This window comes from Colobus angolensis, unplaced genomic scaffold (genome assembly GCF_000951035.1).
Source record: "Colobus angolensis palliatus isolate OR3802 unplaced genomic scaffold, Cang.pa_1.0 Scaffold218, whole genome shotgun sequence".
NCBI classification, from domain to species: Eukaryota; Metazoa; Chordata; class Mammalia; order Primates; family Cercopithecidae; genus Colobus; species Colobus angolensis.
Genome location: NW_012115355.1, coordinates 340,703 through 357,070, shown reverse-complemented (window position 1 = coordinate 357,070; position 16,368 = coordinate 340,703). Strand labels below are relative to the sequence as shown.

The window sequence follows — 16,368 nt, the reverse complement described above, 5'->3', positions numbered from 1 at the left end:
GTGCTACACAGGAGTGTACCCACAAGGAGGAATAGTACTGAGTCTTGGGGTGTTGTGGACCAGAGGAAGAAAGAACGAGTTAGTAAGGCAAAGGCAGAAATGGGAAGTGTGTGGGGGTGGGTGCACATGAATGTACACACAGTATGTGTGCGCATGTACATATGCTTTCTTTTTGTACCTCTGCATGTGTGGATTTTGAGGGCAGCTAGTTTCAGGCAAAGAGCTACATGTGCAGAAGCCCAGGAGTTAGGAAGAAATGGTGACTTAGGAAAGTGGCAAGTAGTTCTTTGTAAATAGAGCTTAAATGTGGGGGGCAAGAAAAGGTTAGAGATTGAAGCAGGGGCCCTTAAGCATTTGGATTTTGTTTTTGTGGTAATCAAAAGTTATTGAAGGCTTTTAGTGGGGGAATCAGTTTTCCTTTTTGGAAATACTACTTTGTCTGCAATGTGGATGAAAGAATTGAAGCAGCAAAGCTGAAGTCAGGAAGACTAGCTTGAGACAGTTGCAGAAACTCAGATGAAAGATAATGGAATTTTGAATGAAGTGGAATCAGTGAGGATGGAGGAGCTGCCCTTGGCACCCGCAAGCAGATAGTCCAAGCAGATCTGCCCCCAATGCAGATATAGGCTGCCCTCCTCTATTCTCTCACCGAATACAATACATATTGTTTGCATTTATCATGATCTATTATAATTGTTTGCTTGCATGTCTTTCCCACTGGACAGTAACTTCCTTTAAGTGAATAAATGCTGATTTCCATCTTGAATCTAGTTTCCCAGAGCTCTAACCGATACCTGGCAGTTTCTTCAATGTTTGTTGAAGGAGAAACATGCATCCCTTATACGTTCCACCCATTTTCCTAGTTCTACCACTTGGCAACCACAAGGCACATATTTAAACCCACTTTCTATTTATTTTATTTGATTTTTTTGAGACAGAGTCTTACTCTGTTGTCCAGGCTGGAGTCAAGTGGCACTATCTCGGCTCACTGCAACCTCCGCCTCCCAGATTCAAGTGACTCTCCTGCCTCAGCCTCCCAAATAGCTGGGATACAGGCCCCACCACCATGTCCAGCTAATTTTGTATTTTCAGTAGAGACAAGGTTTCACCATGTTGGCCAGGCTGTTCTCAAACTCCGGATCTCAAGTGATCCACCCGCTTTGGTATCCCAAAGTGCTGGGATTACAGGAGTGAGCCACCGTGCCTGGCCTCAGCCCCTAATTTCTGTTTAAAGTCTCTTCAGAGTTACCCTTTCCACTTCCAGGGTCAACAACTTAATCCTTTCAACAGTTCTTTGTCTGACTTGGTTTTGAATCCTTCATAATCCTACTTCCAGTTTACCTACTTATACCAAACTCCCAGGACAGTGCACTTGATTTCTGGCATCTTGGAAGATACAAGCCAAGCTCCAGAAGACAAGTGAGATGGAATAACCTAGCCTATGCTGTTAACCAATGTCTATCTGCAGTTTGCATGATCTTCTTTTCCAAAGACCAAGCTAAAGGCTAAAGCAAAGACAAAGCACTTGAAGGAAATGACCAGTTTTGTCATACATTCTACGAGAATGTCCTCTATGTAAAGATTGCGGAAGGAGTGAGAAGCTGTGGAGGAAGGTTCCAGGTAGGCAGGAGTGAATCCAGCCCCAATAACAAAGAATAAAAGGAAATGCAAGCAGTTGAAATGAGAACCCAAGAGGGTTCTTGGGTTCATTGCTTTTTATCCCTTAGGCTGCCGAAACACAGAGTATCAACTTCAATCCCACTCACAAGTTACCCAACCACCTCTCTCCCACAAAACTAAAATATTTAACATTCCTAGTTATTTTTCTTTAGATATACATGTATAGGCACAGACTTTCTGGCTGGAGAAGGAGAGAGACAGCAATATTGAAGAATAAAAGTTCCATTGTTCTGTTGCTTCTAAAGTAAATGATGGAAATTATAAGCTAATTTACATATGGGAGATTAGCAGAGTATCCCTTTATTCCTATTAATATATTTTCCCTTTCTAATTATAAAGATTTGAATCTTTTTAAAACAACTTTATACAAAACATTTGTGTGGATATAAGAAATGCATGTTAAATGCTAATTCTGGATGAGTTATTTGCATAACCTTACAAAGGAGCTAAATTGCTTGTATTTAATAATAAATAGAGAGTTTAAAAAGGATTGCGGATATCTTGAGAGAACGTGAAACAGAGAAAAAATTTGCTTCTATTTTAAGATATGGAACTTTTTTCCACTTTGAATTTAAAACTACTCTCCACCCTCTAGGGAAAACTTGTCCTAACTTTCTGATAAGCTTAATATTCCAAGTCTCCTGTAACATGACAATTCAAATACATTGAAGGTGAAGAGCTAATCTGTTTTTAAATGAACATGGATAATTTTCAAAAGACAATAAACTGCATCTAAAATAGTTTTGCATTTGAAAAGTGGAGACTTTTGAAGATTATAGATTCTGCATATGTTAGCAAAATGAAGAGAATTGTGGAAATTATCCAGGGAATTCAGGGAGAATCAAAATTTATAAAGAAAAAAAGATTAAAGTATTTTTGTTAAGTATGAGATTTGACAGTGCTCATGAATCAGATAGTAGTCTTCACTCCTGCAGGAGAAACATGATAGTAGGTGAAATACACATGAAATAAGTATGATAAATACTTCTAAATTTCATTTGATGTTTATGCTCTTTGAAATCAGGAACCAGCCTCTTCCTTACCAGCATTCAATACAGTAGACACTTTATCTTTCTTCCCTTCTCCCCTTAACTCTTTCCTTAATTGACACCATCCTTTCTTGGGTTTCCTTCTATCTCTTTGCCAAACACTCCTTGTGGATCCCATCTCCTTTTGACTTCTAATTGTTGCCTTTCCCTAGGATATATTCCTGAGCTCTCTTTTCTTCCTTATTGCCCTCTTTCTAGGGAATCTCTTCAGTTCCCATGACTTTAAATTCCATTTATACGCTCTTGAATACCAAATTTACATCCAAAACCTCTCCTCAGAGTTTGGGTTTGCAGGTTCCTATTAGCTACCTCCTCTCAGATGTCTCCCAGCATCTCAAAAGCAACAAGGCAGTCCCAAACCACATAGTCAAGGCAGCCCACCACTCCTATCTCCCCAAACTCCTCCACTTCAGCAATGACACTCATTCTGGTTACACCATATCAACACAGTATCTCTGTCATTTCTACATTAAAAATGTACATCAAATCCTTCCACTGTTCTTCACTTCCACCACTGCCACTCTAGTCTAAGCCACCATCTCACATTGACTATTTTGCAGGCTTCTCTACTGGGTACTGACATAACTCCAGCAACTAGTTTTCTCCACAACAACTACAGTCATCTTCTTATGTCACAGATTGCTACTGGCTGCCTTTCCTTCGAGTTAACAAGCAAATTCTATACCCTACTGCAAAATGGCTACTCTGGATTGCCATGAGTTTGATCTGATCTGTAAACATGTCACTTTTCTATTAAAACCCATTCACTGGTTTCCTACTGCATAAGAATAAAATCCAAACTCCTTACCATGGTCTACAATGACCCCCACATGAGTTGGCTCTTTCCTGTCTGACAAAACTCAATTACTCAACAATCTCCTGGCCCCTTCCCCTTTCTCACTACTCTGCAGCCACACTGACCTCTTTCAATCCTCAAATGCCCCATGCTTTTTCCATTCTCAGGAACTTTACATACGTTGTTCCTCTATTGCCTTCCTCTACAGCCCAGTGCAGTGGTGAGAGAAAGGGCCAGCTGGGCTTCCTGGGTCGAGTAGGGGCTCAGAAGGCTGTGAAACTCACTCATTTCCTGTATCAGGACTTACTTTGGTCCTGGATGGATAATATTGAAGATAGATTCTTAAACTATTCCTAACCCCAGGATTTGTGCATGTGTTTTCTTCCCCAAGAAAGCTATAAACAGTGAAAATTTTGCTGTTAAGTTTCCCTGTGTCCTTCTCTCCCTCTCTCCCTCCCCCCTCCCCGAAACTAAAGTAAAAGGAACGTTAACTGCCCATTTTTCTGTGACCAGAGGACCTTATCTATACTCCCAATCCCAATTCCTTGTGAACATACTTTGTAAAGTCCTGTAAGATGCTGTCTCCTTTGCCATGCCGCTGCAAGGTCATAAAATAGATAAAACCCAAGTTGCAATTCCGGTTTTCCTCAAGATCTAAGACATGTCACAAATGGTTGTCTTTGTTTCTACCTCTGGTAATATCTTCCCACCACATGTATTTCCCACCTTAAAGAGTTTAAAAGGCAATTGTATAATCTAACTCTGGCTACCTGTTCAGGACCCCTTCCACGCTGTGGAAGCTTTGTACTTTCATTCTGCTCAATAAAGTCCACGACTTTTCTCTCTATCGGTCCTTGTCTCTATCATTCACCGCAGTCAGCTGCCACACCAATTCTTTGGTGAGGCTAGGCAAGAACCTTAGGTGTTACATTTTGGCAAGCCAGCCAGGAGTCTCCAGGAAAGACATCTAGATTATCACGTGGCGAGTATGATCGGACCTCTTCCGCTTGCTATTCTGTCCTGTCTTCCTTAGAATTCAGAGGCTAAACCAGGCACCTATTGGCCACTTAAAGGCAATTAGTGCAGCCACCTGACTAAAGACACAGGTGTCAGGCTGTCTGGAAAAGGGCTAACAACCCCCGACCCTTTGGGGTTGGGACTGTCGGTTGGCCTGGAAACAGTTACAACTCTTTTGCTTTCTGTGGTGGTCCCAAAGTACACCCGGGAGTGCTCAGCAGATGTCTCAGTCTCCCAGATATCCTGGTTGAGACCATGGCCCTGCCAGAGGCTCCCCCTACACGTGCTGCTAAGCATAAGACAGCCACATCTTCTGACTCCTGCCTCCTGGGTCCTAATGTCCAGCAGTTAGACTTCTTTTTTCATCTCATAAGCAAGCTTATTCCCGCTAGGCAGGATCAAGATTCCCTATTTAGAAGTCTTAAATTCTTGGGGTGGTGCCCAGAAGATCCCTGTTCATAGTTCCCTCCAGGGTTTAGGCAGGTGTCGCCATCTGATGGCTCTTTTGAAGGGCCAGTTCCCCACCATAGTGTATGGTTCCCCACATCAGGACAGTTTAAAGAGGTCTGTAATTTTCATGTGGATAGAAGCCTTAGGGCATTTCCTCCATTGCTCCCCAGATAAACTTTCCCCTTCCTTGGCGCCTCTCAAGTACAATCTGTGGTACATAGGCACAGGTCTTAGAGCCATTGATTTGTTGTTTCAACCATTCAATAATTGGTATTGGATGGGAGAAAATACAGTCAGTTGGGACACAGGATGCTGGTACTGCCTTGAGAGAGGGACTTACTCCTTTGATGGTAAGTGGGGACAGAAGGCTAAAGTACAGCAGCTGTTCTCTTGGCCCTGGCCTAGAGGACATCCACCACCCCCTTTAAGCTTACTTAGTAAGCCTCCTGTTGCTAATTCAGAGATTTCTCCTTGAAAACAGTTTTATGGCCAGGCCCACGAAAATTGGGCCTTAGCATGCAAGCATCAGTGGACCCAGGCCTTGCCACCCTGGAACAGGTAGGATGCATTGGCAGAAGGACCACAATAAATCCAACAGTCCTTGTGCCCCATTTAGTGGTCAATGGGCGCACAGCGGGGGTAAGGGAAGTTTCCATCCCGCCGGTAAACATGGTTAAATCCAGTAGACAGAGAGCTCAGGAAAAGTGGCCATGAGCTTTGAGCACAATTGGGCCAGACCCTTAGGGGATGCCCTAAGGGAAGATGAGTCCCAGGACTAACCAGGACTGCGGGCATCCCTGTGTTTAAAATTCCAGATGGGCACCACACCTTCAAAACCAGACACTCCCTTAAGATGTATCCTGAATAACTGGGACAAATTCACCCTGACACCTTAAAAAGAAGTAGCTGATTTTCTTCTGTACCAATGCCTGGCCACAGTACCCCTTACAAAATGGAGAATCTTGCCCCCTGAGGGAAGTATTAATTATAACACCATTCTACAACTGATCTCGTCTGTAAACAGGAAGGTAAATGGAGTGAAGTTCCTTATGTACAGGCTTTCTTTGCCCTTTGTGACAATACTGCCCTGTGCCAAACCTGCAAGCTTTGCCCAAATGACAGAGGCCCACAATTGCCCCCATACTCAGGCCCTCTTCCCTCAGCCCCACTCTCCTCAGTCCATGTCTCTATCACTCGCCACGATCAACCACCACACCAATTCTTTGGCGTGGCTAGGCAAGAACCTTAGGCATTACAGTGGCACATGCCTGCAGTCCAGCTACTCAGGAGGCGGAGGCAATAGGATTGCTTGAGTCCAGGAGATCTGAGCTATATCACGTGATGACTGTGCCTGTGAATAGCCACTGCACTCTAGCCTGGACAATATAGGGAGACCCTCATCTCTAAATAAATAAATAAAAATAGAGGTCTTCCTCTGCAATATGTAACACCATGTATTATGTGTTTGTTTCCTTTAATGCACTTAGCATAATTTATATTTATTTACTTGTCTATTCTGTTCTTGTTTTGATACTCTTTCTAGACTATTAACACTCTAAGGGCAAGGATTAAATTTGTTTTATTCCCTAAAGTACCCAGGGCTTAGTACAGTAGCTGTCACACAATAGGCCTTCAAACATTTCTGTAGAATGAGTAAAGGAATGAAGAAATGAAGAAGCTGTGACAATTACAGCGATAAAGTGTTTTACCAAATTCTTAGGGAGTGAATAAAACTAGTCAACTTCTTAGCATCTGGAAACTCAGTGGTGGATGGCTGTAGTTTGCTACTTGAGAACTTGATACACTTTAGGGAAGAAATTATGTTCTATAGCAGTATTTTCATGTCTGGAGAATATTAAAAGTTCTGTCATGTAACTTTTCAAAATGTCAAATGCCTATTGTATTAAGGTTTTTAATGTTTTTAAATGACTTAAGCTAAACTGCATTCTCATTATTTACTCACAAAACCTTTGCATGGCCCTAAGGAATAGAGTCAAGGCCTACAAGCACACAGAGGAAGTCAGCACACAGAGGTGGAAATGGGCTGTCATTACAGGTCTCCAATTTTCCTGGCATGAGACGGAAAAACATCATAGCAAGGTGACTGCAGAAGAGAATTACTCACCAGTGTGGGCTGGGACCAGATAACTTTAAGAGGACATGATTCAATGACTCTCAACATAGGCAATGAGTTGATGTAGTTCCTTGGACTTCAATGCTATTTTCTTTGTTCTGATATAATTTTTCGAGACCTAAATATTGCTTCTGGGGTTATACAGAATAATAACCTATGCAAGGCCAATGTCAAATCCTTGACAATTAAAAAAAAAAATGTATTGAGATCTGCCAGAAAATAGCCTCTGCACTGCTAATTCCCTCTGAGTGACATTTCAAAGCTGATTACTTAGCCCCACTCAGACAGATACCCCACTAGAATCAACATCCTCGTGTTAGCCTAATAGGGATTTTGCCTTAATAACAAATATAGAATTGGTTCTTAGTGATAATTATGATAATAATTTTCAAAAGACAAGTCTTTCCCTTAATAAATAATCCTTTTCTAAGAGCAAGCATCCTTCAATCTTACCTCTGCTGTTTTTCAAATTAACATTTTAAAAAATCAATTTTGATACTTGAGACTTATGCAAGGATAAGCGGAACTCAGAAGTGACAGATTCTGCTTTTATGTGGATATAGATGTGTACCTGATGCCAACAGTAGGGGCAAAATAAGCAAATTTACTCATTAAGGTGTTCTTTAATCTTCAGATGTCAAACATAAGCTCCAATTTATGTTAAACTAAATATCCCATCTTCCTCTTTAATTAATTAAAACTAACAAAGGCTATCATATCAGCATATTGTTATAATTATAGCTTAAAACAAAACAAGTGATATCTCACTGAGGTTTTGATTTGCACTTCTTGATTAGTGATGAAGAGCATTTTTTCATATGCCTTTTGGACATTTGTATGTACTCTTTGGAGAAATGTCTATTCAAGTCCTTAACCAACTTTTTAATCATGTTATTAGTTTCTTTGCTACTAAGTTGTAGGAGTTTCTTAATATTTTGGAGATTAGCCCCTTGTCAGATACATGGTTTAAAATTATTTTCTCCCATTCTATCAGTTGGCTTTTCACTCTGTTGACTCCTTTGCTGTGCAGAAGCTTTTTAGTTCCATGTAGTCCTACTTGTTTATTTTTGTTTTTATTACCTTTGCTTTTTGGTGTCCTATATATTGTCTTAGTCTGCTCAGACTGCTATAACAAAATACCACAAGCTGGGCATGGTGGCTTGTGCCTGTAATCCCAGCACTTTGGGAGGCTGAGGCAGGTGGATCACAAGGTCAAGAGATCAAGACCATCCTGGCCAACATTGTGAAACCCCGTCTCTACTAAAAATACAAAAATTAGCGTGGCATGGTGGTGTGCGCCTGTAGTCCCAGCTACTAGGGAGGCTGAGGCAGGAGAATTGCTTGAACACAGGAGGCAGAGGTTGCAGTGAGCAGAGACGGTGCTGGTGACAGAGCAAGATTCTGTCTCAAAAGAAACAAACAAAAACAAACAAACAAACAAACAAACAAACCTACATTCTGAGTCACTTATAAACCACAGTAGTTTATTTCCAACAGTTCTGGAGATTGGGAAGTCTTACATCAAGGCACCAGCAGATTCAACATCTAGTAGAGCCCACTTCCTCATACATGGCCATCTTCCACTGTTACTTCCATGTGTTCCACTTCACCAACAAGGGTAAGAGCTCTTTCTGGTCTCTTTCATAGGGGCACTATTCCCAATCAGGAGAGCTCCATCTTTATGACCTAATCACCTCCCAAAGGCCCCATCTCCAAATACTCTCACATGGGGGTATTAGGTCTCAACATAGAAATTTGGGAATACAAACATTCAGCCTATAGTTTCCATGAAAGCATTGCTGAGACCAATATCAAGAAGCTTTTCTCCTATGTGTCCTTCTAGGAGTTTTATAGCTTCGGGTCTTACACTTAAGTCTTTAATCCATTTCCATTGATTTTTGTGGATGGCATAAAATAAAGGTCCTATTTCATTGTTTTGCATGTAGATATCTTGTTTTCCCACATCATTTACTAGTCTCAAAGAGACTATTCTTTCCCTACTGTGTCTTCTTGGTACCCTTTTCAAAGAAGAGTTGACCATATATGTATGGATTTATTTCTGGAGTCTCTATTTTGTTTCATTGGTTTATATGTCTGCTTTTACATTAGTACTATACTGTTTTGATTACTTTAGCTTTGTAATATATTTAAAATCAGAAAGTGTGAAGACTCCAACTTGGTTCCTCTTTCTCAAGATTGATTTAGTTTTTCTTTCAGTCTTTCTCAAGATTGATTAGTCTTTTGTAGTTCCATATAGATTGGAAAATGTAGAAGAGTTGGTAAGGATGTAGAGAAGTTGAAACCCTTGCATACTGTTGTTGGGAATGCAGAATGCTACAGCTGCAATGGAAAACACTATGGATTTCCCTCAAAAAATTAAAAATACATTTATCATATCATCCAGCAATTTCACATTGAAACATTTGTCCCAAATAACTGAAATCAGGATCTCAAAGATATATTAGTACTTCCATGTTGACACACAATTTACAACAGCCAAGATGTGAAAACAAATCTGTCTGAATGGATAAAGAAAATGTGGTATATACATATAATGGAGTATTATTTGGCCTTTAAAAAGAAGGATATCCTGTCACTTGCAACAACATCAATGAACCTGGAAGACGTTATGTTATTGAAATATTTCGGGCACAAAAAAACAAATACTGCATGATTCCACTTATATGAGGTATCTAAAATAGTTAAATTCATAGAATCAAAGAATGTAACAGTGGTTTCCAGGGACTAGGGGAAGGGGGGAATGGAAAATTAGTAATCAACAAACAATGTTTCAGTTAAGCAAGATGAATTTTTAGAAATCTGCTGCATAACATTGTACTTATAGTCAACAATACTGCATTATACATCTTAAAAATTTAAGAGGGTGATTTCATATTAAGTGTTCTCACCATAATAAAATAAAATTTTAAAAATACATAAGGCAGGTGGTTGGATGACTTGAGGCAATTTAACACTTCCTGTTTCCATCAGCCATCTCCCATTCTACCTCTTATAAATATATAATTAAGTAAAAACAGAACATTTGCTAGGCTATAGCTATAAGTCCACAGCCATCCCTTAAATTCACATTCCTGCCTCCAAACTGCTCATATATGGAAACTCTGGACCCATCATTGGAGACAGGCAACATGGTGAGGCTGCTGAAATTGTGCAGAGGTTCTTAAAGAGTACAGATGATACACGAAGTAAAAAGAAATTATTTAGGCAGTTAGGGTAAGAGAGTCTTCGGTAAGGCTTCCCTTTTAACAAAAAGCAGCCCCCAAATATTTTCTTTTCTAACAAAGAACAGCTGTAAAATTGAGCTGCAGACACAGATAAGCAAGCTGGAAACTTGCACGAGTGAATGGCAGCAGCTGTGTCAATAGGAAAAGGCCACCTGGGGGCCAGGCATGTTCAACATGGAGGCTCCATCTTTCCTTTTGTCAACCACCTGTACAGTAAAGGAACAGGCAACACAGCACCAACCAGGCAGAGAACCCACCTGCATAATAAAAGATTAGGGTGGAGCAGCCAGCTTCTTTACGTGCTATGTAAATGGCACACCTGGTCTGACTAATCTTTTGGGCTCTATGTAAACTAGACACTGCCTCCTCAAGCTCGTCTACAAAGCTACATGCATTTCATCTGGGAACTGGCAAACCATTTTTCTCCAGGACCCTGCTCTGCACAGAGAGTTCTTCTCTTTCTTTTGCCTACTAAACTTCCACTCTTGAGCTCACTAAGGTGTGTCTATGTCCTTGATTTCCTTGGTGTCAGGCAACGAACCTTGGGTATTACCCCAGATGAATGACATTGCTTCACAGAGTAAAGAAAAAAAGTTGCTGGGAGTCAGTGGCAGCCCCTAAAGTGCTCTTATGACACTGTCTCTTGTTACATCATCATAGGTACACATCCTTTCAGTATCAAGAAGATAGCCAATTTTCACTGTTACAATGGTGAGAGCACTGAATGAAGTGCTGAAAAAGTAGTAATTCTGTTATGCCACTAGTAGCTGCAGATCTTTACCCAAGGTCTTAGTTTCCTCATCTTAAAATGGAATGTGTTGAATTTCTGCTTTTGGGAAAATAGAGTAGATGTATTTTTCCTGTTTGTCCTGTTAAACACAACTTTAAAACCCTGAGCATTACACATAAAACAAATACAAGAAGACACTGAAATGTAGAGAGAAGACAGACCAACAAGAGATTTTTGGACATGGGAAAAGAAATGGAGATGAATTTCCTAAATTTTCTTTTAGCCTCATATATCCCAGACTTAGAGCTGAAGCAACCAATAATATTGGAATGCCAGTGGGCTCAAACAAACAAAAAAGCCACAAAAAAACCTGCTCTCTCTAGCCAAAGACAGAAAAAAGACAGTCTAGCAAGGCAGAAAGCTTTTAGACAACAAGAGCAAAATACCACAGTTAAGACTGTGGTCCCAACCTCACTCGTGCCTGCAAAGGCTGATTTAGGAGCTGAGACTTTCAATCACACATCACTGTAGCTAGATGCCCCAAAACCCCCACCAGAGGGCTGTTTGAGAAGGCCAAGTAACAAGCCAGGACATCCATTCCTGCTGACTGGTTATAAATCCCCTCTCCTGATAGCAACACTGGAAATCATTTGAAAGTCTGTAGTTCCACCTCCATTCAGTGGTAATGAGGCACCACTCCCTGTCCCTGCTGGAGTGGTATCAGAAGAGGCCCAGAGGATAGTGGGGGCTTTCACCATTAACTAGTAACAATAAGGCCATCTCCACTGCAGTGTCAACAGGGACCACAGAGGAAACCATAAGTCCCACAGTTTCAGCAGTAATGTGAAGCACCTCTTTTCCCCAGGTGTCAAATGAGGCTGGTGGGAAACTTTGACTTCTACCTCCACCTGGCAGGATTTCCTCCCCTTTTCCTGACAGAGAAAGATAGTTAAAGTAAAATGCTTAGATAAGATCCAGAGTCTCATTTAGAAAACATAAAAAGGTTAAGATTTTATTTGAAAATCACTCATCATAACACAAAGACCTGAGCAACATAGCAAGAACCTATCTCTACAAAAAATAAAAATAAAAAAATTAGGTGTGGTGGCATGCACCTGTAGTCCTAGCTACTTGGGAGGCTGACACAAGAGGATAGCTTGAGCCCCGGTGATTGAGGTTACAGTGAGCCATGATTGTACCACTGCACTCCAGTCTAGGTGAGAGTACAAGAGCTCATTGCATTAAAAAATGAAAAATAAAAATAAGACCTTAAACTGAATTAAAAACACTAACAATAATGCCAACAGTGAGATGACAGAGATGTTAAATATTACCTGACAAAGATATTAAAGTAGCCATCATAAAAACACTTCAATGAACAGTATAAACACTTTTGAAACAAATGAAAAATAGAAAGTCCCAGAAAAGAAATAGAAAATGTAAAAAGGAGCCAAAGGGGAACTTTATAACGTGAAAATACAATAACTGAAATAAAATGAGTACAATAGTAGAATGGAGAAAAAGAAAGAATCAGTGAACTGGAAGACAGAGCAAAAGAAATTACTTAATCTGGTCAGGTACAGTGGCTCACGTCTGTAATCTCAGCACTTTGGGAGGCCGAGGCGGGTGGACCATGGGCTCAGGAGTTCGAGACCAGCCTGACCAACATGGTGAAACCCTGTCTCTACTAAAAATACAAAAAATTAGTCGGGCATGGTGGCAGGCACCTGTAATCCCAGCTGCTCGGGAAACTGAGGCAGGAGAATCGCTTGAACCCAGGAGGCAGAGGTTGCAGTGAGCAGAGATCACGTCACTGCACTCCAGCCTGGGCAACAGAGCGAGATTCCATCTCAAAACCAATAAATAAACAAATAGATAAACAAATAAAAGAAATTACCCAATCTAAACAACAGAGAGATAACAAACTAAAAAATAAAATGAAAAGAGCCTGAAAGACATGGTGAACTGTAACAAAAGATCTAACATTTGTGTCATGCCAGTTCTGAAGGAGAAGAAAAATAAGATTTCTCTAAGTACTTTAAAAAGTAATAATTTATACTTTAAAAAGTACTCGAAGACATAATGAGTAAATACTGCCCAAATTTGGCAGAAAATGTAAGTCGATAGATTCAAAAGGCTGGGGAAAGCCCAGGCTGGGGAAAGCCCAGACAGGACAAAACCCAAAGAAATGCACGAAAAGACACATTAAAAGATTAAACTTCTGAAAACTATAGAAAAAGAAAAAATCTTGAAAGCAGCTAGGAAAAAATGACACCTCACCATTGGGGGAAAAATAATTCAAATGACAGTAGATTGCCCATCAGAAATCATAAAGGTCAGAAGCATTAAGAAATCACAAAATATACTAGACTGAATAAAAATGAAAAAAGACCATGCCAAAATTTGTGTGGCACACCTAAAGCAGTGATGAGAGGGAAATCTATAACACTAAAAGCATAAGTGAATAAACAGAAAATTCTCAAATCAATACTATAACATTCCATCTCATCGACCTGATAAAAGAAGAACAGAATAAACCCAAAACAGGTGGAAGAAAGGAAATGATAAAAAGCAGAAGTCAATGGAATTAAAAACGGAAAAACAACATAGAAAATCAACAGAACAAAGAACTGCTTCTTTGGAATGATCAAGAACATTGACAAACCTCTACACTGCAAGGGTAAAACCACGTACTCAAGTCTCAGCAATGGTGGACGCCCCTCCCTACACCAAGCTCCAGGGTCCCAGGTCCACCCCAGACTGCTGTGCTGGCAGCGAGAATCTCAAGCCAGTGGATCTTAGCTTGCTGGGCTCCATGGGGGTGGGACCCGCTGAGCCAGACCACTTGGGTCCCTGGCTTCAGCCCCCTTTCCAGGGAAGTGAACGGCTCTGTCTCACTGGTGTTCCAGGTGCCACTGGGGTATGAAAAACAAACAAACAAAAACCTCTAGTATTATTAACAAAGAAAAAGAGAGAGAAGACAAATTACCAATATCAGAAATGAAACAAATGATATCACTAAAAACTCTCCAATCATAACAAAAGACAATAAGGGAATATGGATTGAGTATACCTTAACTGAAATACTTGAGACCAGAAATTTGGGGTTCAGATTTTCTTTTTCCAATTTTGGAAGATTTGCATATACATAATGAAATATCTTGGGGATGAGACCCAAGACTAAACACGAAATTTATTTATTTTTATATAAACCTTATACACATAGCCTAAAGGTAATTTTATACAACATTTTAAATAATTTTTGCATGAAACAAAGTTGTATACATTGAACTATCACAAAGCAAAGGTGTCAGACATGAAATTTTTCACTGCGGTGTCAAGTTGGTACTCAAAAAGTTTCAGATTTTGGGGTATTTCAGATTACAAATTTTCAGATGAGGGATGCTCACCCTTTCTCGAAGTAGTTTCCTTGAGAAGACTACCACAATCCATCCAATATGAAATAGATAATTTGAAACAGACTTATAAATGTTAAAGAAATTAAATTCATAATTTTAAACATTACCAAACAAGAATTCTTCAGTCCCAGATGGTTGGTTCTACTGGAGAATTCTACTGAACATTTAAAGAATTAACACCTATTCTATATGTCTTCCAAAATCCAGAAGAGAAGAATTCCCAGTTCATTTTATGAAGCTAGTATTACTCTGTATATCAAAACCAGACAAAGACAGTGCAGAATAAGAAAACTGAAGACCAATATCCCTCATGAACACAGATGCAAAAAAAATTTAAGAAAAAATATTAGCAAGTAGAATTTAGCAATATATAAAAGAGAATTATACATGAGAAGTAAATGAGATTTATTCCAGGGATGCAAGACTGGTTCAATATTTGAAAATCATTCAATGTAATAAATTTGACATAATCCACTATATTAATCAAAGGGAAAAAAATACAACACAATGAAATAAATCAATGCAGACCAACTTATTTGACAAAATTCAATGCCCATTCATGATTAAAACTCTCAGAAAAATGGAAATAGAGGGGAATTTACTCAACTTCATAAAGAGCATCTACAAAAGAAACCTACAACTAACATTATACTTAATGTTAAATTGCAAGGGTCTACTTTTACTACTCTTATTTGACATAAAACTGGAATTTTAAGCCAGTGTAATAAGGCAAGAAAAAGAAATTAAAGGCATACAGATCTGAAAAGAAGAAATAAAATGGTCCTTATTACAGAAGAAAGACAATTTCAAATTCTACAAAAGAAAAAACTTCTAGAACTAATAAGTGAAATTAGCAATGTGGGAGGATACAAGATCTACATGTAAAAATTAATTATATTTCTATATACTAGTAATGGTTACTGAAATTAAAAACATGATATGTCTACAATAGCTTTTAAAAATTATTTAGGTGTAAATCTAACAAGACATGTACATGATTTGTATACTAAAAACCACACAATGCTGATGTAAGATATCAATGATATAAATAAATGTAGAGACATACAATGTTCATGGATTGGAAGAGTCAAAATAGCAAATATATTGCTTCTCCACAAATGGATATGAAGGTTGGAATTCAGCAAGGTTTTTGGTAGATAAATAGCATAAGATCAGTCTAAATTTTATATGAAAATGCAAAGGAACTAGAATAGCTAAAGTAATTTTAAAAAAAGAATAGAACAGGAAGAATCAGTCCTGTTTTAAGACTTATTAAGTAGCTACATTAATCAAGACTCTGTGGTCTTAATGGAGGGATAGAAAATAGATCAATGGAACAGAATAGAGAATCCAGAAATAAATTCACACAATTATGCTGAGGGGAGGGGAAGGGAGGGGAGGGGAGGGGAGGGGAGCGGATGTCCTTCAATGGATGAAGAGACAAACATATGGTGCATTCATACTAAAGACTGTTACTCAGCAACAAAAAGGAGCAAGCTATTGTTCATCTAGTAATAACTAGATGAACCTCTAGAGAATTATGCTGAGTAAAAAAGCCAGTTCTCAAAGGTACCATTTATGATTTCATTTCTACTACATCCTTGAAATGACAAAAGTATGCTCTTTGGTGCTGAAATTACATCAAGAATTAGCATACAGCGTCAATGTGGAAAAGGTAGGCAGTTTAACTGGCTTCTTTTTGTTATTGTCGTTTCTTTTGGTTTTTATTCTTTTTTATTATTATATTTTAAGTTCTAGGGTACATGTGCACAATGTGCAGGCTCGTTACATAGGTATACATGTGCCATGCTGGCCCGCTGCACCCATCTACCCATCATTTACATTAGG

The 16,368-nt window shown here is 39.3% G+C and overlaps 1 long non-coding RNA gene across 1 annotated transcript in view; it reads left to right on the top strand.

Annotated features, from left to right (window-relative positions):
* Window positions 1–4,361: 4,361 nt before the first annotated feature.
* The window catches only part of LOC105512708, a 46,329-nt gene continuing 34,322 nt past the window's right edge, over window positions 4,362–16,368 (top strand). Inside the window, exon 1 of the long non-coding RNA XR_001001900.1 lies at window positions 4,362–4,507. This is a non-coding gene — a long non-coding RNA (uncharacterized LOC105512708). The remainder of the gene's footprint in view (window positions 4,508–16,368) is intronic.